Below are 23070 nucleotides of genomic sequence, written 5' to 3' on the forward strand. Positions count from 1 at the left end.
GTTATATTGCTCATATCATGCATATGGTGTCTTGCATTGCCATGCCATCTGCTTAGATTAGACATGCTTTGTGTGAATGCCTCATGTTTGCTTTCTATATCAGACATGTGAATTACGCAATGCCATGTTTTTCAGCCAGTTATCATATATGTGAATTATGCACCGCCATGTAGCCAGGCATCATATATGTGAATTATCGCATGCCATCTTTTTTTCATTATGTATTCCATTTGTCGACAATCTGTGTATATTGAACTACTCTTCATGTGTATCAGCCATTTGAGCCGGTTATGGAAAAATCTGGAGTGAAAACAAGGCCTTCAGAGCAGGCAATGGTACCTGTTGATGCATATATCTCGATGGTTACAGGGAGCTCCTGAGAGGAGGATTCAGAGACAGATGACTAGTCCTATATCCCACCTGAGGTGTATCCTCTAAGTTGTAATGTTTATATTTTTCATATCATGCAGATGGTGTCTTGCATTGCTTAGTTTAGACATCATATGCACAATATTGAATTACATCTGCTTAGTTTAGAGATCATACATGCGAGTGCCAGCTGCTTAGTATATGAATCAATTATGTCAATTATATCATGCCATCATGTATACTTAGACAACATGTATGTGAATTATTTCATCCCAACCTATTTTAGAAAGACATCATATAGTTTTGTCATGTCATCCTATTTAGATACTCATCATATATTGAATTATGCCATTATATCCTGTTAAGTTATCCATCATATATCTAAAACTGTGTCATGCTATCCTATTTAGTTAGGCATCATATATGTGAAATTGTGTCATGATGTCATGTTCGGTTAGACAACATATATGTGAATTACCACATGTGTCTATCATACAATGTCTGTACGTTCAATTTCTTTTCTTGTTTATCAGCCATTTGAATTGGAGGGGGTGATGGAAGTATCTAAGGGAGCAAAAACCCGTTCTTCACAAAAGACAGTGCTACCCGTCGATGCAGATAGAACCATGGTTGTACTGGCCCATAAACTAGCCCCACCACACATAATCGAGACTCTTCCAAATTGCACACTTACACCGTTGGGCAGAGAACCAGCTACAACCCATCTAACCGCAACCCCAGCGGATAGTAACCCACTTCTAGTTGACAAAGCACCATGTCCACCACAGAGTACCCCCACACGAGCAGTTTGTAAAGCAACTGTTGTGCCCAAAGCACAAAGACCACCACAGCTAACCCAAACTCCATGTTTAAAGTAGAAGAGCAATTGTTCTCAGGTCATATTCCGTAGCTATGGTTGTCCTTTGCTGTTGCATCACTGTATTTACTCATACCAACTACTTTCGAATTTGAAGGATCCAATTGAAACTCCAATGGTGCAACAGGTATGTTTTGAACCTATTTCTTTAACTGGATTATTGTTCTAACTTCTTGCTCTATGTTGATTTCAGTTTCAGTTGTATAAACAATTATGTTCTCATGTGATACACATTACAAGTGTTGCCAATGTTGTGTAGTTTCTCACACTTATATTCTGTCTATGCTGCTGTGTCTTAAAAATATATGAGTTGAACTGTGTCTCTATCTTGATTAGGCAACATAAAGTAAAATGACATGGACAATACAGTAACCATAGTACATAGATATAAGTTTGTTTCATGTTGTTATCCTGTCCACCTTACTACTGAACTGGTTTACCAAAATGAGTTTCGTATACTACATGCTAAACATGTGATGTGTCTGCTTGTTTCTCTTGTAGTATGCAAACAAAATATTGGAGAAGAGCACCCCACTATGCAATGTAGAGAAAGTAATGTAGATAAGGTTCAAGATAGTGAGACAACCCTGTTGGTCTCCAAGAAAGGTGATAAAAATGATCTTATCGACAGTGAGAAAATCCCACAGTCCTGCGTTGATGTAGTGTTCGAGTTACTGGCCAGTACCGCTGGCACAAGCTCTGCGAACTCGCTGCCTGAATCACTTCGGCTTCTTCAGTCTCGGCTACAAGCTGAAAGGCATTAGTCAGCTGTGTTGCGGTGAGAAGCCGAAGGACTGAGGAAGTCCCTGCAAAATTCAGATGCAAACTTTCTTATGCACCAGCAAGTGCTGGAGGATTTAAGCGCCGAACAAGAGAAAGTTAATAAGCTTGCTAAGCATCTTTCCAGCATTATGGGTACCCAGGATGTTGTTTCTTGAGCTCTTCTGAAGTGGTTTCAGTTCTGGACTTGTTTTGCTGCAGCGTTTATATGCTGCTTTGTTCCCTATATTTGCACTGGTGGCGAACTTTGATGCCCAGTGGATGTAATATGTGTAATAGTCGTGATAGCCTAGCGTAAGTTGCTTGCTTATTTATTTCCTTGTTGTCTTGTTTATTTGTTTGCTTGTAGTTAGTGCAGTTCTTTTTCCGCGGATTGCTAGTGGCCGCAATATCCTGTTTTTTAAAACTAGGCCATAATAACCATGGGCTACCTATTTACTGTAGTGACACTGGGCCTCCTACGGGCCGTAGAAACAATGGGCCTTCTATGGGCCGTAGAAACAATGGGCCTTCTACGGGTCGTAGACACAATGGGCCTTCTACGGGCCGTATCATCAATGGGCCTTATACGGGTCGTATGATCGATTGGCCAAACATGGGCCAATAACAGACCGCATTATGGCCATAAACGGGCTAGAGTTGGAATCGTCCGTTCATAGGTCGACCATAACGGGCCGTCGTTAATAGGTCGTATTTGATGACACTATGAAAACAGCCCAAGATATTAACGGGCCACAAATGGGCCGACTGTAACAACGGGCTGAATTTGGCCCACAAGCAGAAAATGACAGTAACGGACCGTAAGTAACTGAATGCTGGAAATGAGCCCAAGAATAAATGGGCCCTGAGAAGGCCGAAAGATAACATGGGCTGGAAACGGCCCAATGGAATAATGGGCCGTTAATGGGTATAAAGTGATACATTGTTCATTATGGCTCAGTTTCACCACGGGTTGTTAATGGGCCAAGAGTTACAAAGGGCCCCATATGGGCCAAAAGATATCATGGTCCATACATGGGCCGGAAGTTAAAACGGGCTGGAATCATATTGGATGGCCCAGATGACGCTACTGGGCCTAATTCGGGTGGGTCCTAATGGGCCCTGGGTTAGCGGGTTGTAAATGGGCTATATGCGAACAGGCCGTTAGTAGGCTTTCCGTGGGCCGACCCGCCACCTTTTGACCAAGTCAAACGGGCCGGCCTTTTCATAGGAATGGGCCTTTGTTGGGTTGTGCCACGTGTCGACGTATCATAGGCGCCTTCTGTCCAATGAGTGGATGACATCTGTCCAAACGGTGAGCCGGCACGTGTTTCCTCCAGCCAATGGTGATTTTACACATGGAAAATCCCCGTTGGTCCGGGGTGTTAATGGGTTATCGGATCCAAAACCGAATCCGATAGCTTAACGGTGTTCCGTTACAGTGGATGCCACGTGTCGGTCACCCTTGACGAAAGCACTTATGTGATGCGTGATTTATCGTCATGGAAGTGGACACTTCCGTGATGATAATTTTGGTAATGTCATGGAACACTTCTATGACAACACAGATATGACTATCTTGATCCTGTCATAAAATCGTCATGGATGTACATGCATGAAAGAAAACATGACCTACTGTGACAAACACGTATCATCACGGAAGTGTACTTTTTTTGTAGTGAATACTTGTCACTAGGGCCCGAGTGCCATGATTTCGGATCTGAACCTATTATGTTTTCATGAATATATTTGTGTTCTTGATCCTATCTTGCAAGTTATAGTCACCTACTACGTGTTATGATCCGGCAGCCCGAAGTGACAATAGTCGGGACACTTCCCGGTGATGACCGTAGTTTGAGGAGTTCATGTATTCACTAAGTGCTAATGCTTTGGTCCGGTTCTCTATTAAAAGGAGGCCTTAATATCCCTTGGTTTCCAATAGGACCCCGCTGACTATATTAGGAATACATGCCTACATTATATTGATGAATTGGAGCTAGTTCTGTGTCACCCTAGGTTATAACTGTTGCATGATAATGCCATCGGACATAATTATCCATCATTGATCCATTGCCTACGAGCTTTTCACATATTGATATTTGCTTAGTTACCTTGTCATTGCCACTGTTATGATTGCAACAAAACTGCTACTCTTACTTTTGCCACCATTACCATTACTTACATACTGCTTTGCTACTAAGTACTTTGCTGCAGATATTAAGTCTTTCAGGTGTGGTTGAATTGACAACTAGGCTACTAATTCTTGAGAATATTCTTTGGCTCCCCTTGTGTCGAATCAATAAATTTGGGTTGAATACTCTGCCCTTGAAAACTGTTGCAATCCCCTCTACTTGTGGGTTATCACTACTCCTAAAGCGGATCCCAATGGTTCCGCTACATCTCAAACTCTAGCCTCGGCTTCGGCCTTGACCATTCCTTGCTCCACTTCTCCGAACAGTTTGAGTACTAGTTCTAAGGGTTCATCGGATGAGCAGTTCGTCATATGCATTCTCTTTCCTTTTTGACACTTGTTGACAAAAAGGGGGAGTAGTACATCGAGTGATAGATACGCGGGTCTTTTGTAGGGTGTTTTCATTCGCCATTTGCTTTTCTTTCGAACAGTTTGGTTTCGTCGAACAATTTGCTTTGCACTTAAAGCACCGCTTGTGGTGTTGTTATACTCAGTTGTCATGTACTGTTAATAACCCCCCTGCAATCCTATATGCTTCCATCTATCTGTTTGTAGGTGCTATCAAAAAGTTATTTCCTTGCAATGTTTATCCTCAATAATTATTTATCGTGCAGGAAAGAAAGTATCTCAAGGAGAACATGAATTCATGCTTCTCTAAACAGAGATTTTATACTCCTTGAATCTATGTGTTATGGTTGGATGAGCTATAATGATTAACTTTCGTATATCTAACCTTGCAGAAGAATAAAAATTGCTTCAGTTCATCTCTGTTGTGTCTAAAGAGGAGATCTTTTCTATCTTTCAAGTTATTTCCTTGCACTTCTCCTTCGTAACATATTTCTTGTAGGAAAACTTCGTCCGAAGCATATCCTCTACGAGCAATACATCTATAATTCCTTTGCCCTGTCTTCCCTCGTATATCTAACATGCAAGGAACTTATATCTCGTGTGGATCTAAACCGTGTTCTGAGAAAATCTTCATGGCTTATCCTTCGTTACAAATCACTTCAAAGTATTCACTTTATCTAACACATTTCTTTTCAAAGATTGTGTGCGACAGGAAATACCTCAGACATTGTCGAGTGCATTGAGCAAGACTACAAAGTAATTATTTGTCAGTGACACTCTTACGAAGAATTACCTTGATACCTTTCGGTTTGTCTTATGCTCAGATGCATACCTACAGGGGGAGCGTGTTTTATCTTTGTTATTACCTCTCATCTTCCATTATCCTTCGCATTACATTCCATTCATTATCTATCATTCGGTGTCATATGTTTTGTCAACAATCATCCAAAAAGGGGGAGATTGTTGGTGCAATATCTGCCTTCCTGTGTGTCGGTGTCAAAACCGGCGGATCTCGGGTAGGGGGTCCCTAACTGTGCGTCTAGGCGGATGGTAACAGGAGATGAGGGACACGATGTTTTTACCCAGGTTCGGGCCCTCTTGATGGAGGTAAAACCCTACGTCCTGCTTGATTAATATTGATGATGTGGGTTACAAGAGTAGATCTACCACGAGATCAAGGAGGCTAAACCCTAGAAGCTAGCCTATGGTATGATTGTTGTTCGTCCTATGGACTAAAGCCATCCGGTTTATATAGACACCGGAGAGGGCTAGGGTTACACAGAGTCGGTTACAATGGTAGGAGATCTACATATCCGTATCGCCAAGCTTGCCTTCCACGCCAAGGAAAGTCCCAACCGGACACGGGACGAAGTCTTCAATCTTGTATCTTCATAGTCTTGGAGTCCGGCCGATGATGATAGTTCAGCTATCTGGACACCCCCTAGTCCGGGACTCCCTCAGTAGCCCCTGAACCAGGCTTCAATGACGACGAGTCCGGCGCTCATATTGTCTTCGGCATTGCAAGGCGGGTTCCTCCTCCGAATAATTTATAAAAGATTATGAACACCAGGATAGTGTCCGGCTCTGCAAAAATAAATTCCACATACCACCGTAGAGAGAATAATATTACACAAGATCAATCTGCTGACGTATTCTGTCGCGTAATGTCACACCACTTCCAAGCCTTTACTCGAATTGTTTTTATTGTTCCACCTCAGTGCGTTTAGCGAGGCGGTTTCCTTGGCACGTCTTGTCGAAGCAGAGATCGTGTCCCCCTTATTCCGGGATTCCTATCAATACGGACGTGGGTAACCCAACCGCGCCATTGATTGTGACGCTTGGGAGATAAGCGAGTTTTCCCAGGCCGGTGGGGACACGTGTTTCCGTCCGCCCATATAAGGGGATAAAGATCCAACCTTTTTACCTGCGCCTTCTTCCTCCTTGGCTTATCCATCTCTGCGAACTTGAGCTCTAGCGCCCAAGCCCGCACATCTCACCTCAACCTTCTCCAAATATGTCCGGAGCGGGAGGCAAGTGGATGGCCGCCTCCGTCATGGAGGGGCAGATCCAGAAGCTGCGCAGCGCCGGATACTTGTCTAGCGACATCTCGCATCGGCTCCCCGACAAGGGAGAGCTCATCCCCACCCCCAGGCCCATGAGAGGGTAGTATTCCTTCCCCATTTCCTCCGCGGACTGGGCTTCCCACTTCATCCCTTTGTCCGGGGGCTCATGTTCTACTACGGCCTAGATTTCCATGATCTGGCCCCGAATTTTATTCTCAACATCTCGGCGTTTATCGTCGTGTGCGAAGCCTTCCTCTGCATCCAGCCCCACTTCGGCTTGTGGCTCAAGACCTTCAGTGTCAAGCCGAAGGTTGTGAAGGGCAGCCAAGCGGAGTGCGGAGGCGCCATGGTGGGCAGGATGTCCCATGTTACGTGACTGGAGGGCACCTTTGTGGAAACCATCAAGGGGTGGCAATCGAGGTGGTTCTACATCACCAAGCCGCGTGATCCCGAATGGGCAGCGCCCCCCGAATTCAGATCCGGCATCCCCACATGGCTCACCTCCTGGAAAGAGAGCGGCCGGATTTGGGGCGATTCGGAGGAGCTGACCGGACTCCAAGCCTGCGTCAAAAAGCTGGTGGACAAGAAGCTCAAGCTTGTCAACGTAGTCCAGGTCATGCTCATCCGCCAGATTCTCCCGTGACAATGACGGGGCTTCAATATGTGGGAGTTCGATCCGGCGCAGCACCAGACTTTGAACGGGCTCTTCGACACCACGTACAAAGAGGTCTGGAAGGTGTTGTTCAAGGGCGCCGAAGCTCCCGCATCCGCTACCGAAGATCGCGGATTTAGCTCACAGCGTGCAGCTGACGAGGTAAGTGATATTGTCCTTTACAGGACGCTTGTTATTCATAGTCTGACTCTATGCGGGATCTAAACTCCCTTTCCTTTGACAGGACTGGCTGAAGAAGGCCGCACAGGCTATCTGTCCGGCCCCATTGCCGGAGGACCCAGCCGACGCCCGCCTAACGGGGCTGCTGGCTCCGGCACCCCACGTGGTGCCGGAGAAGAAGGCCAAGAAGAAGGCCACGAGGACTCGGAAGAGTTCCCGTTTTCAGGTGCTATCGGACGATGAATCCGAGGCCGACTCCTCCCACCAAGGCGAGGAGGAGAAGAAGAAAGCCTCTCCCCCAGCAGGGGGAGGAAAGAAAAGGAAGGCGTCCCCAACAAGGGAGGCCGAAGGGTCCAAGAGGGGAAAAACTCTTCCCTCGGACTGTTCTGCCAACGCCAGTGACGACTACGAGGACTGGCCTCCAAGGGCCAAGCCTCTGGCGAGATCGTAAGTATCCGGACTCCCGAATAACTTCAAGGTTTGCGTTTTCCGCCACGTTATGTCTTTCTAATGCCGCATACAACCCTGCAGTCCGCCTAAGGATGATCTCCCGACTTCGTCGAGCGGGTCCTTAGGGGTGTCGGATATGGATTCTCTTCCGACTGCCTCCACCTCCCGTGTTGCGGACAATTCCGAGGTGGGATCCCAGGAAGGGACCCACCAGGAGGAGAGGGCCTCGGAGGCGTCGCAGGACAACCTCCCGGACTTTGCACCGGACTCAGCCCCGGAACCCATAGTGGCTCCGGAGTCCGGCGGGCGACCCCTTCTCAAGAAGGGCAAGACCGCGACACCGGCTGCCTCCGTCCAACCGGAGGTGCCGGATAATTTGCTGCAGGCGCTCAACGGCGCCTCCATCAAAGAGGAACACCGCACTGTTATGAGTGCGGTGATTCAGAAGGTTCAGCTCGCCAAGGGCGGGCTGACCGAAGCCTGTAGCAGCCTTCTAACAGGCTTTGAGGTAAGAATTTCAATATATGTAAAATGGTACCGCATAGACAGTAGCCCCTGATGCTTGGTTCGGTGTTCGGAAAGAAAAGCCGGACTGAGGATCTTTAGAAAGATAAACGCAGGAGTCATGAAAATATGTCAATATGGGATTGTAGGCTGTGCTGCTGACCTCTGCCGCACTGACTGCGGAGGTCAATACTTTGAAGAAAAACCTCGAGCGGTCCGAGAAAGAGCTCGGCCATGCCAAAAAGCAGCTCGAGGAAAAAGAAGGTGAATAATACCTTATGAAAATTGTACCTTACAGAAAAGGATTTGGTTGCAAGAAAAATGACAAGGATAACTGGGGTATTGCAGGGGCCACTAACGAGGTGGCGACGCTGAAGGAGGCGGTGGCCGCGGCCGAACGCAATGCGGCTGCGGAGCGCACCGAGCGAGAGAAACAGGAGGCGCGGGTGGCGGAGGTACAGCAAGAGCTCCAGGATCTCGTGCAGAAACATGAGAGCCTGGAGCGTGACTCGAAGACTCGAGAGTCTGAGATTGCAACGGCTCTTGAGAGTGCCAAAGCCGCTAAGGCCGAAGCCTACAAGGCCCTCCAGGAGATAGAGGCGGTGAAAAAATAGCAGTGGGTAAGGCATTTTTCATGCAAAGTAAGCATGTGAGTGTTAATTACCTGTCGCTTACCCGAATTCGGAGCTCTCCAGGAGCGTTCGCCGATCTTCCCCGCAGCGTGTCCGATGCTGCCGCATTCTACCGGGCTGAGGAGGGGAGCTCAACGGAGAAGGTCTTCTGGTCTCAGTATGCTGAGGCCGAACATCTGGTGCCCCTTAGCGACCAGCTGAAGCAGCTGGTCGAGTTCCACAAGGCGGCCGAACAGGCCATGAAGGGCCTCATAGTTCAGTTGTGGCCTAAGGAGGCCATGCCTGGGAGCTACTTCGGCCTTGTGTGGCGGCTAGTGGATGCGTGCCCGTGGGTTGAAGTCATCAAGCACTCCGCCTGTATTGAAGGTGCCCGTCGGGCCCTTGCCCGTGCAAAGGTGCACTGGGGCAAGATGGATGCCCAGAAGCTTGTGACGGACCCACCACCAGAGGGCAAGGAGTATCGTACGCCCGAGATGTATTATAAGAATGTGCTGAAGGGCGCCTGCACTATTGCGGGTGAGTGCTCCAAAGATGTAATATTTGAGTAGACTCGCATTTTGTTATCCTGTGCGCCGAAAACTTGGTTCATATGCGCTAAGCAACACTTGTTAATTTAAAATATTACCTTCTGTGCGGCTGTTTATCAAATCTGAGAGATGGCAAGTCGTCGGCTTCAGCCCCCATGCCACGAGTGCTGGGGTGTTCGGGATAAACTCAAGCGCTCTTGTTCCCATTTTTGGGTCCATCTAGGGAGGAGCTCGACACAACGAACAAGGCAACCGGACTTATAATGCTTGAACACTCTCACTTAGCCATAGAATTCTATAATTTTAAATTTCGGCGAAGCCCCTAGTTTTCGGAAGGCCGAATTTGGGGCGCTATCCACGACTTGGCCGGACAGAATTCGGCTCCTCGCTCGAAGCGGCATAAGTCTTTAGCGACTCGCAAAGAACCTCTCGAACAGCGACCAGCTCTCACCTCATCATGACGGTCAGTTTTAGCTTTCTCCACTGAGGCGTTAACCCAGCTCAACTGGGGCGCAATCGCAGTGGTTCTCCCAGTGCTACCTTAGCCGATAAAACGGAACGTAAGGTACCAAAACATGGGAGCCGGGCAAACCCAACTGTTGACCCAAGAACATGATTCGGAGCCGATGCATATAATGCTATAAGTTCGGGGTGCCGCACTTGTGAAAGTGTTCGGACTTATCACACCATAACGCAGGAAACATAAGCCCCTGGTGTATTTAGCTGTAACAAAACGTACGGATGCAACATGTCATAGATGAACATATGTGTAAGAAAGAAATGCAATTAGAAGCAAAAATGTGTTGCATTGCTTTATTCAATAAAAACTGTTGTAAGTGCAGGACGATACAAGTGGTGCAGTAAGCAAGGGATCGGACTGTTTAACATGTCCTCCTCCAGGGGTAGGCTACGACATAATGCATAAAACAGATTTAATGCTCATGATGGAGACCACCTGGATTTTCGTTGTAGCCTTGCTCCTTCCCTGGCTGTTGCATCGTGGGTTCGGCATGTCTGCTGCCAGACAGGGCCTCTGACGAACGGAGTCCAGTAGGTAAAAAATAAAAGGAAAAGAAAAAGAAATGACACACTTAAGAGCCCCTGGTGCGGTTAAGCCGCGGTCTGGGCTTATCGTGGTCGAGCCCCTTGCCCTGTGCCCATGGAATCTTCAAAGCGTAATGGAGTACACGAAGGGTATGTCTTAATGTTTTACAGGGGATGGGGTTGGGGACGCACTGCTACGCGTGCTCGGAACGTGCCAGGTGGTCGTGTTGTAGGTTACTCCGGGCACGGTTAGCTGTGTCCGGCCGCTTGGCAGCCAGACTCGAGAATTGCCTTAAAAGGCTGCTTTGCACTTCTGCCGCGAGAGCCGCTGTATGTTCCTCCATTCGGAGGGAGCGTTCAGTGTTTCCGTTGACCGTGATGACTCCTCTAGGGCCTGGCATCTTGAGCTTGAGGTATGCATAGTGCGGCACTGCGTTGAACTTTGCGAACGCGGTACGTCCGAGCAAGGCATGATAGCCGCTGCGGAACGGGACTATGTCGAAGATTAACTCCTCGCTTCGGAAGTTATCCGGGGATCCGAAGACCACTTCTAGTGTAACTGAGCCTGTACAATTGGCTTCTACACCTGGTATGATGCCTTTGAAGGTCGTCTTGGTAGGTTTAATCCTTGAGGGGTCTATGCCCATTTTGCGCACCGTGTCGTGATAAAGCAGGTTCAGGCTGCTACCGCCGTCCATCAGGACGCTAGTGAGATGAAATCCATCGACGATTGGGTCTAGAACCAATGCGGCGAACCCACCATGGCGAATGCTGGTGGGGTGGTCTCTTCGATCAAAGGTGATCGGGCAAGAGGACCATGGATTGAACTTCGGGGCAACTGGCTCCATCGCGTATACATCCCTGAGTGCACGCTTCCGCTCCCTTTTGGGTATGTGCATGGCATATATCATGTTCACCGTCCGCACCTGTGGGGGGAAACCCTTCTGTCCTCTATTGTTCGGCGGTCGGGTCTCTTCCTCGTCGTCGCTATGTAGCCCCTTGTCGCTGTTTTCGGCAATTAACTTGCCTGCCTGCTTGAACACCCAACAGTCCCTATTGGTGTGGTTAGCTGGCTTTTTAGGGGTGCCATGTATCTGGCACAAGAGGTCGAGAATTCGGTCCAAATTGGACGGACCCTGAGTTGTTCTTTTGAGTGGCTTTTTCCGTTGACCGGGTTTAGAGCCTCTGAATCCGGCATTGACTGTCGTATTCTCACTGTTATCGCCGTTAATGCGGCGTTTGTTTTTGTTGCGACGCGACCAGCCACTACGGTCCTTGATATCCGGACTGCCAGAATTTTTGTTAAGGTTGTTGCTGCGTGCTAGCCAGCTGTCCTCACCCGCACAGAAGCGGGTCATGAGTGATGTAAGGGCTGCCATGGATTTCGGCTTTTCCTGTCCCAGGTGCCGGGCAAGCCACTCATCGCGGATGTTATGCTTGAAGGCCGCGAGGGCCTCAGCATCCAGACAGTCGACGATTTGGTTTTTCTTGGTTAAGAACCGTGTCCAGAATTGTCTGGCCGATTCGTCTGGCTGCTAAATTAAGTGGCTGAGGTCATCTGCATCTGGCGGTCGCACGTACGTGCCTTGGAAGTTATCGAGGAATGCGGCTTCCAGGTCCTCCCAACTCCCAATTGACTCTATTGGCAAGCTGTTAAGCCAGTGCCGGGTTGGTCCTTTAAGTTTGAGTGGGAGATATTTGATGGTGTGGAGATTGTCTCCACGGGCCATGTGGATGTGGAGGAGATAGTCCTCGATCCAGACCGCGGGGTCTGTTGTGCCATCATAAGATTCAATATTGACGGGTTTAAACCCTTCTGGGATTTGATGATCCATCACCTCATCTGTGAAGCACAGTGGGTGTGCGACGCCTCTGTACTGGGCGATATCGCGACGGAGCTCAAAAGAGCTTTGTCTGTTGTGTTCGGCCCAGCCGGACTTACTGTGTCCGGGGTGGTGATCGTCACGTATCGTGGGGCGCCCACGTGATCCATAGATTGATCTTGATTGTCTTGCCTTATCCTCCAATATGTCTCGCAGGTCCGGAGTGTTCCCCTGTGGCCTTGTGCTTTTCGAGCGATGTCGGGGTACGGGTCTAGTGAAGGGCCTTGAGGCCTCTCTGTCGCAACCACGGGCTGGTCGATCAGCCGTATTGTCTCCTAGTGAAGCGGGATCATATGCCTCCACCTCTAATCGGGGGAGCAGCTTACGTTTGGGGTAGCTTTTGGAGGGGCGTTCGAGTTCATGCTCTTCGGCCGCGAGGACTTCGGTCCATCTGTCGGCTAGCAGATCTTGATCAGCTCTAAGCTGCTGCTGCTTTTTCTTGAGGCTGTTTGCTGTGGCCATAAGCCTGCGTTTGAAACGCTCCTGTTCGACGGTATCCTCGGGCACGACGAATTCGTCGTCGTCGAGGCTTGCCTCGTCTCCGGAGGGAGGCATATAGTCCTCTACCTCTTCTTCGGCCGCTCTCTCATGAGGGCTGGCGTCCCCCTCCTCCTGTGCTGGATCTTGCTGGAGTGGGTTGTCTTCGATGCTATCCGGTGTATTATTGTCTCTGGTGCTGGAATCCTCATTCTTGCTATGGCGGGATTTAGAGTGGCGCCGCTGACGCCGGCGCTTGGGCTGTTTCTTGGAGGGGTCATCCTCCGCTATTCCTTCGTCGTTCCCATCCTTTGGGATATCCACCATGTATATGTCGTATGAAGAGGTGGCTTTCCAGTGCCCGGTGGGCGCTGGTTCTTGGTCGTCTCCGGCATCGTCGTCCATACCGTCGATGTCCTCAGAGTCGTAATCTAGCATGTCCGTTAGATCGTCGACAGTGGTTATCAAGTGGGTGGTGGGTGGGCTCTGAATTTCTTCGTCGTCCGCATGCCAACCGTCCTGGCCGCAGTCCGGCCAGGCCTCTCCTGATAACGAGAGGTACTTTAGCAAACTGAAGATGTCGCCAAAAGGTGAGTGTTGAAAGATGTCCGCCGCGGTGAACTCCATGATCGGCGCCCAATCGGATTCGACTGGAGGGGGCGCGGGAGGTCCGGAGTCCGGCAAGGAGTCCGGCACCTCGGAGTCACGAGCTTCATGGGGGACAAGATCGGTGTTCGTCTCTATCGCCGCAGAGGTTGCAGCCCCCGAGGCGGTGTCTAGGCATCCATCCTCGATCTGCGGAGTTGGCTCCGAATTGAAGATCGGAGTGGTTTCGAGTACGGCCTCCAGGGTACTGTCCGGCTGCAAAGCTAAGTCATGCCCGTCGTGACAGTGCGGCACGCTCGGCTGTGGCTCGAATCCATCGAGGATCAAGTCCCCGCGGATGTCAGCCGTGAAGTTCAAACTTCTAAATCTGACCTGACGGCCAGGGGCGTAGCTTTCGATCTGCTCCAGATGGCCAAGCGAATTGGCCCGCAGTGCAAAGCTGCCGAATACAAAGATCTGTCCGGGGAGAAAAGTCTCACCCTGGACTGCGTCGTTGATGACGGTCGAAGAAGCCATCGAGCCTATTGGTGACGACACAGAGGAACTCTCAATGAAAGCACCAATGTTGGTGTCAAAACCGGCGGATCTCGGGTAGGAGGTCCCTAACTGTGCGTCTAGGCGGATGGTAACAGGAGACGAGGGACACGATGTTTTTACCCAGGTTCGGGCCCTCTTGATGGAGGTAAAACCCTACATCCTGCTTGATTAATATTGATGATGTGGGTTACAAGAGTAGATCTACCACGAGATCAAGGAGGCTAAACCCTAGAAGCTAGCCTATGGTATGATTGTTGTCCGTCCTATGGACTAAAGCCATCCGGTTTATATAGACACCGGAGAGGGCTAGGGTTACACAGAGTCGGTTACAATGGTAGGAGGTCTACATATCCGTATCGCCAAGCTTGCCTTCCACGCCAAGGAAAGTCCCATCCGGACACGGGACGAAGTCTTCAATCTTGTATCTTCATAGTCTTGGAGTCCGGCCGATGATGATAGTTCGGCTATCCGGACACCCCCTAGTCCGGGACTCCCTCACTGTGTTTTGGAGATTGTTGACAGAAATAGGTATGGACTGATCTATTTGCTAGTGCATACAGAGTGAAAGAGTCCATACAGAACCGAAGAGAATGATGTCTCTGGTGTCAAGTTCGAGGAACTTCACCAAATAATATCTGTGTTGCAGAGAAGAATGAGCTACATCTATTCAAGATAAGCAGGCGAGAAGATTGATGTGAAGGAGTTAGCCCCTCAAAGATTATTGCTGACGTGAAGCAATTTGTTTGAAGCTTTATGTTTGTAGGAAAATGACCGCAGCAAATTGAAGTCCAAGACAAAGTGAAGACGTAGTATTCATTTCGTTGTTCTTCTTTCATTTATTCGAGTCATAGGACCTCCGTACTATTAAGAGGGGTATAGGTTCTCGGAGCTTAGATCCGCTGTGATGCTTAGCCCAAAACCTATGAGAGATGTGATAGAAATCTCTTTATGCTTCGAATGATTACCTGTGAGCAACAGACGTTGTTCTTCGTGCTGCAGGAGATATCTTTCGAACTAAGGAGTTAGCCTTACTTTCTCTGCAAGTAATGTTACTGTTGTGCTCACAATCCGACAATTGGACTCGTGTCGTTCGGCCATTGGCTGCTCCACATGTCCAATTTGGTCATTTCCCTTCAGGGAAGACTGCGGCTATAAATAGCCACCCCACTCCAACATTGCCCGTTGGCTTCTCCGCTTAAAATTTCTAAAAAGATTGACTGAGCATCCCCTCTTAGAGTGATTTGAGTTTAAGATCCACCAAGAGAAAAATCAAGAGCCCAAACTTAGACAGTTGTTTAGCATCATAGTAGTTCCGAGTGAGAGTTTTTGTACCTATTACTCTTGAGAGTTGCGCACTCTCTAGATGGATAGGTTTTGGCTCGAGTGTTGAATAGTTGTTGTCTTCACCGAGCCAGATCTTCAGCAACCAAGAGTGATTGTGGTTAGCGTTGATCGACCGAAGGTTTGGAGATAGCCAACAAGTATCTACCACGAGTGAAATCAACTCGAGTCTGATCAGCTCCGAGTTGAAGGAGCATAGGGCGCGGAGAGTTTATCTTTCGTGTTAAGTCACAACCCCTCCAACCAGACATAGTCCTTTGGCAGAAGGGTGAATTGGTCAACCAAATCCATCTGTCGCCATCGAGCACCACTGGTTCAATCTACTTCACTTCATTACTTTTGGCAGTTTACTTTTGTGCTCTATGATGATAGTTTGCCTGATCATTATATGCTCATTGCAAATTATTCAGTCATAACTTGTCTGTTGTCCCAATTGTGTTCTGAGTTATTTACTTAGTATCCTTATCATCACTCAGCCGGTGACACCACTCATTTGCATTATTCTTCATTCTGATCACGTTAGGCTAGCTTGTTACTCATTGTTTTACTTACCTTTCCTTCACCACTATCATTTATCAAGCATTTCCTTTGAAGCTCATACTTTGTGATGACATGTTATTATTGTTGCATACTTGTTGCATTGTCATCGTCATTGTCAAGCCCGTGATATATTATACTTGAGCTATTACTACATCTTACATTGATAGTTTTGTTCCTCAATAGTCTGCTTGTTTGAGTTCATGTCTACCAAACCTTATTCCCGCTGCTGTGTTTGGGAACAGTTCGAAACATTCACAAGAATTTTTTAATCTCCCATTCACCCTCTCTGGTCAATATACTCTTGGTCCTAATAGTTTTCTTCGTGGATTTAGATCCCAATACCCCCTCAAGGTAATCCCTTTTGATCCCCTCCTTTTCATCCAAAAAATGCTCACATTGGTTCAAGTCTTGCAAGTTTAGGCAAACCCTAGTTCTTCATGGATTTTGAAATGTGTATGGAAATATGATATTACTGTTTGGTGTTTAGCATATGGGTTGACATTTTAGTATGGATACGCTTCTTAGTATGTTAGGGCTAGGGTTATGGTTCTTGTTATGTTCGGATTAGGGTTTTTGTTCAATATCCATGTGAAAGGATCGAGAAGACAGGTCTAGAGGGGGGGTGATTACACCCTTAACAAATAAAAGTGGCAGTTTTTAGTTTCTTCAAGTTAAGGTTGAGTTTAGCACATGTTAAAGGGCTCTCAATACATTTTACACAAGCATGGCGAGAGTATGGGCAACAGAAAGAGTAAAGCATGCAAGTGCAAGAATGTAAAGGGGTGGGATTGGAGTGTGCAAACGCAATGGAGACGCGGAGAATTTTTAGCGTGGTTCCTAAAGGTGGTGCTATCGTACATCCACGTTGATGGAGACTTCAACCCACAAAGGGCAACAGCTGCATGAATGCACGGAGGGCTCCACCCACGAAGGGTCCGCAAAGAAGCAACCTTGTCTATCCCACCATGGCCATCACCCATGAAGAACTTGCCTCACTCGGGTAGATCTTCACGAAGTAGGCAGGCTCCTTGCGCTTACAAACTTCTTGGTTCAACTCCACATCATGTGGGAGGATCCCAACCTACACCTAACCAATCTAGGAGACACCACTCTCCAAAAGGTAATGGACGGTGTGTTGATGATGAACTCCTTGCTCTTGTGCTTCAAATGATAGTCTCCCCAACATTCAAGTCTCTCTCACACAGTTTGGATATGGTGGAAGAAGGATTTGAGTGGAAAGTAACTTGGTGAAGGCTAGAAATCAAGGTTCAAATAGTAGGAATGAAATCTCTTGATCTCAACACAAGAGTAGGTGGTTCTCTCTCAAAAAATGAATGGTGAAAGTGTAGGCACGTTCTGATGGCTTTTTCAATGAGGAAGAAGTGGTGGGGGGAATATATAGCCTCCACACAAAATCCAACTGTTACACGCTTTTGACCCATCTTGGTGGCACCGATCAGAAAACTTGGTGTCATCGATCTGTGTAAACATACGAACATTAGGAATCTCGATGGGACCGACTGAAACAACTCAGAGGGACTGATGTGCAATCGCTAGGGAAACCTCATCTCAGTGACGCCGATTGCATCAACTCGGTGGGGCCAAAGTGAAGCAATAAGGCAATAGAGAGTTGGCAAGCCATCTCGGTGGTACCGATTGCAAATCTCCGTGGGGCCAGAATAATTGCGACAAGCAACAGAGAGTTTGTAAGACCATCTCGGTGGGACCGAGATCCATATCGGTTGATCCTAATTGCTAAGGTTTTTGCTATGGCTAAGTCCAGATGAACTTGGTGGCTCCAGGTAGGAAATATCCGTGGGGCTGAGTTGGTATTTAGGGTTTGGACATATTTGGATAGAGAAAGTGGCTGAGGGTTTTGGAGCAATATCACTGAGCACTTGAGCAACCAGGTCATCAAGTAATACTGCATCCCCTTTTAATAGTATTGGGTTTCCTATGGACTCAATGTGATCTTGAATCACTTAAAAAAATGTAGAGTCTTGAGATTTTGACAATCCTTATCCTTAGCATTTTGAGGGTGTTCCACATCCTCTTGTCCTTGCCACACCACTGTTAAACTTATCTGAAATATACTAGATAAAACTATTAGTCCAACAAATGTTGACATTAAATACCAAAATCACCAAGGGAGCACTTGTGCTTTCAATCTCCCCCTTTTTGGTAATTGATGACAACATACATCAAAGCTTCAAGTAAATGATATGATGAGCGATAACTTTAAAGCTTTGGAGGAACATGTAACTTGCATGAGCTCTCCCTACATGTGTGCACTCATATCATGATGGAATTGAACAATATGTGAATGCACAACATGACAGACTAAGTAATGAGTTACATGTAGCTTGGCCATATGCATCAGAGTAGAAAGTGATCTGAGATGTACCTTCAAGTTTATGATTCCCTCTTGCAAACAAATATGCAAAAGAAAGATATCATCACGCACATGAGAGAGATCAGTGGTACAGCCAGGTGCTATACAAACGGTTTTTAACACCTTTCCACGACGGCATTTTGAACCATCATCAAGTGAGTGTGGGTGATAGGGGGGTCCTTCCCATGCAACCGAGAAACCATCGGGGATAGGCCCTCCAGTAACACATGCTATGAAAAGTGAGGTCGTGTGCGATGGGAGAGCGATCAAATATGGTTATACATACACTTGTGTCAAAAAATACAATTATACAGGCCCAATCATTTCTGGTCATAAGTACATCCCACACGGCTAGTCCTAGACAAACATTTCCGTACGTATGTACATTCCACACAGTCAATCCAAGGAATACGTTTCGGTTCGTATGTACATCCCACATAGTCAATTCAAGAAGTACGTTTCCATTCATATGTACATCCCACACAGTCATTCCAGGGAAAATGATGCCGTTCGTATGTATATACCACACCATTTCCCCATTAAATCGTTTGTGATAGCGTTGACATTATAGATGATATTAACAATTTTACCGTTTGCATTATTGAATACATCACACATGGTGCTTAGAAGAAACTGTGTGGCATAGGTTGTCCATCGCACACACTTTTTATGTGGTAAGCGTCTGCGCATGGTGGCATAACGCAGATAGCTTTCAAGAGGAAGTCGTGTGCGATTGTTCATTGATCCAACACGTTTTATTCCTAGAAACTGTGTGCATTGTCAAAGGTCATTGCCCATGGTGTTTCCTCAATAACCATTTACAAGAGAAACCCCCAATTAGTAGGCTAATTGGTCTATTATTAATAATCCATTTATTAATCTAATTGACATTTCATATTAAGCACACAATATATTTTGTTTTCATATTAAGGAAGCAGGATTTCAAAAATTGAAATACATTAGAGTACAATATCAGATAGCTTCAACACTTAGCTACCCCATTACACAACTACACCAGCACCAAGTTTCACATGCCACATCTATAACATATTGGAATTAGCATCATAGACGGTACATAGATAGATGAATCTCATCTAGAAAACTATTGTAGCAGAAGGCGAATATTGAGCCTTTATCGATGTTGAAGGTCTTTGCAACTTTAGGCCAGTGCTTGTGGATGATTGACCGTCCATCCTTCGTCCTCTTCAGGAAGACTTCAATATTGAACCGTGGGCGTTGTATGAATACCTTCCTCGCCTCCTGGCCATATAGGTGGTTTGAGAGGTAATCATTAGTGAACTTCTTTAGAAAGCCCTGAAAACAAGGATATGCAAAAATATCTTATCTAGATTTGAATTCGAGCGCAAAGGAATAAAAATACAAGGTATAACAGTTAGTACCATCCTCTAGTGAACTGATGTCTTGTTCACTGTGCAGACAAAGATCTTGTTGTTTTTTGTCGCTAATTTCTTTATCCTAACAATCTTTCTGAGTTTCTTTACCTGACTGATATTCATGGACAACTCATTTCCCATATGCAAACAGGGTCGAACGGTGGGTCCAAACCTCTGAGAGCTGGATCTACATGTGCAAGACCAAATTGTAAAAAACCTAATATTTAGAAATGGTTCTTGTAGTTGCACAATAATGTGCTATTAGACAAAGGACCATGCATGTGCAAACCTCGATTCTAAACCTCAGGGCTTCCCATTGTTTCCCTCCAACACATATAAGGTAGTTAGTGATCAGGTTAAGTGAGGGTTGGCATGCTATTAGTAAAATATGTTGACGAAAAATAAACACATTGCAGATTCATCAGATTAATTCGAGCCACATGGAAAGCCCATTTATCCAAACCAAGCATGATTAAGAACTAGGAATATAAAATTGTATATGTTTCTCATGTATTAAGTGTAGCCAAATTCGAATTATTCCTCACATGCATAACAATACAAAATTCTACCCACAACAGTTGGACATCGCATTGCAGAATTGAACAAAGCAGTTAACTAAACACCACAACAAATGAACCAAACATTAACTGAGCACCACATTGCACAATATAACATACTCCTAATAGAAGATCAGACAGTTAACCAAACCAAGCATGCTTAACAACTAGGAAATGTTGCAATTGTATATGTTTCTCATGTATTTAGTACAGCCAAATTCGATTTATTCCACACATGCATAACAATACAAAATTGTATCGACAACAATTGAACATCGCATTGTAGACTTAGACCTAACAGTTAACTAAACACCACAACAAATAAACTAAACATTAACTAAGCACCACATTGCACAATATATAACATACTAGAAGATCAGACGGTTAAGCAAACCTAGCATGATTGACAACTTGGAAATATAGCGATTATATTTGTTTCTCATGTATTTTGTACATATAAACTCGATTTATTTCTCACATGGAAGACAATACAAAATTCCACCCTAAAGAATTGAACATCACATTGCAGAATTGAACCAAATAGTTAACTAAACATGACAACTAATTAACCAAATAGTTAATAAGTGCGCACCACATTGCATGACATATAGAAAGGACAATTCACTAGAATTTGTTCAGGAAAGGCAAGAGCAGCACATGCAATGGGTAAATCGAGCATGCTTAACCAGCGTAGCTAGCTAACTGAACATAGGTCCTTATAGTGAGCTAATAAGACAAGCTATTCCTCATCGTTGGAGATATCGATGATGATTGGCTCCCTGGACATGGAAGAGGGCGAGGCCTCCACATCGTGGGTGCCCTCCTCATAGTGGTGAGTTGCCCGAGCCACTTCGAGCACCAACCTGCTACGAGTCGAGTTGAGGTAAGCACGGACACATAAAGAAAACACCTCGTAGTCTTTGTTGAAGGCAGCGACGATGGCCTCGAGAAAATGCCACAAACTATCGTTTAAAGCAGCCAACCGCGTCGCTGCATTGGCACGTGAGGCTTTGACGGTGGCCTCGACATCGAGGTGTTCCTCCAAGATCCGTGGTCAGCACGAATGGCAGCCATCGCCACCTCATAAGCGCGTGTGGCCGTGATTTGCTTCTCCGCTACCAAATGCTCCTTGAGCTCCTGACTATACTCTGTGCACCATGGCTTAGGGCAGCGCTTATTTGGGGGAGGGGTCAGTGATTTGGGTGGAAGGTGTCATGCCAGTGGTCGGGGCATGTGGGATGTGGAAGGAGGAGGAGGATGGGGGTCGGGTGTGGATTACCTGCCTGGATCGATGAGGCCGAGCAGCGTGAAGGAGGGTAGTCGGCAAGGAGACGACACTGCAAGCAAGGAGTGCAGGTTTCAACTTGGAAACGAAGGCGGAAATACGGGAAATGTGGCTTTAACTAAGGGGGCGGGGAGGTAGATATTTCCACGGAAGCCGAAAATTTTGGATCCATGTAGTGAAAAAACTGGCACACAAAGTGTCATCATACACGACCCATTATTTAGCACTGTGTATGATATGTGAACATCACAAACGATTCATATAGCTTACCCCGTGTGTGATGAGTTTGAATGTCCAAATTTGGTCCGAATTTCCCTGGTTATAGTGGTCATCCACGTCATTGCATAATTTGGGTACGCAAAGGAGACTATAGCACACCCACACTTCTTAATTGAGCAAGTTTAGCAATTAAACAGAGCTAGCTGACCTAATCATTACTCGAGTACTACTCCGGCTGGCGCTCATCAATCTCCGTCGCCTCCTCCATGTCTAGCTCGCGCCCGAGGATCTCCTCGGGAAGGGGCTCCATGGCATCCATCGCACCATACTCGGCAAGCATCTCGCCATCCGTGTCCGCCATCTCTTTGGAATAGTCCGCCACGAGCTGGGTGTGGGAAGCCGCGATCCGGGCTTGGGCGGGCTCCGTTGTGGCAAGGTATGCCGCAAAGGAACGGATAGCTGCTCGAACCCTCTCAGCGATTGCCAACTCTTCGGCCATGGGTTGCCGACCATTGTCGGAGAAGCTTCATTCAATTTGTGCAATGACCGCCAAGAGCTGGGCGTGGGTGGCCTCGACATGGTCTTGGGCGGCCTCCATCAGGGCTAAGGTCGCCACTGCGGAACAGATAGTTGTTGTGCCTCTCTCGCCAGTTGCTATCCCCGAGGCAGGTCTTGCTGCCGCCACCTGAGAAGCAATAGCATTCGTTTGGGCTGCCTTGGCCGCCCGGTCGTAGATTGCGGTCGTGCTCACGCAGCTTGTTAGCATGCGCATGGCAGCTAGGGCCACGCTCTCGCCGGAGTGGGCCACCGAAGTTGCCCTCACGACACGGGTCCACGTCCCCATCTTTCACCGGTGACGATCGAAGAGTGAAATGATATTTGGGGAGCGAGCTAGTATGCTTTACATGCCGTCTGTGTACTGTAGCCGACACACCTTCTCACGTAAGCCATATGCGTACTATACTTCGATGGTGCTCCAAGATATTTTGTACTGCATCTCACACGGTTGGTGATAATAAACTGTGCGCGGTCTACCTGATTTTTCGTCTTGATTTGAAATACATAATGGGGTCACAGCGGCAAAGGAGGGAGTTTGAATTGCTAGAAATTTTATTTGTAGTGAACATGCAATTATAGGTGTGTCGTGAAAAAAATTGGAATTATTTAGGGTTCGTTTGGACATTTTTATGCATTAACTTGCTTTTCTAGGCATTTCATGTGCACAATTTAAAATTAAATTAGA

This window comes from Triticum dicoccoides, chromosome 7B, assembly GCF_002162155.2.
Source record: "Triticum dicoccoides isolate Atlit2015 ecotype Zavitan chromosome 7B, WEW_v2.0, whole genome shotgun sequence".
Classification (NCBI taxonomy): Eukaryota; Viridiplantae; Streptophyta; class Magnoliopsida; order Poales; family Poaceae; genus Triticum; species Triticum dicoccoides.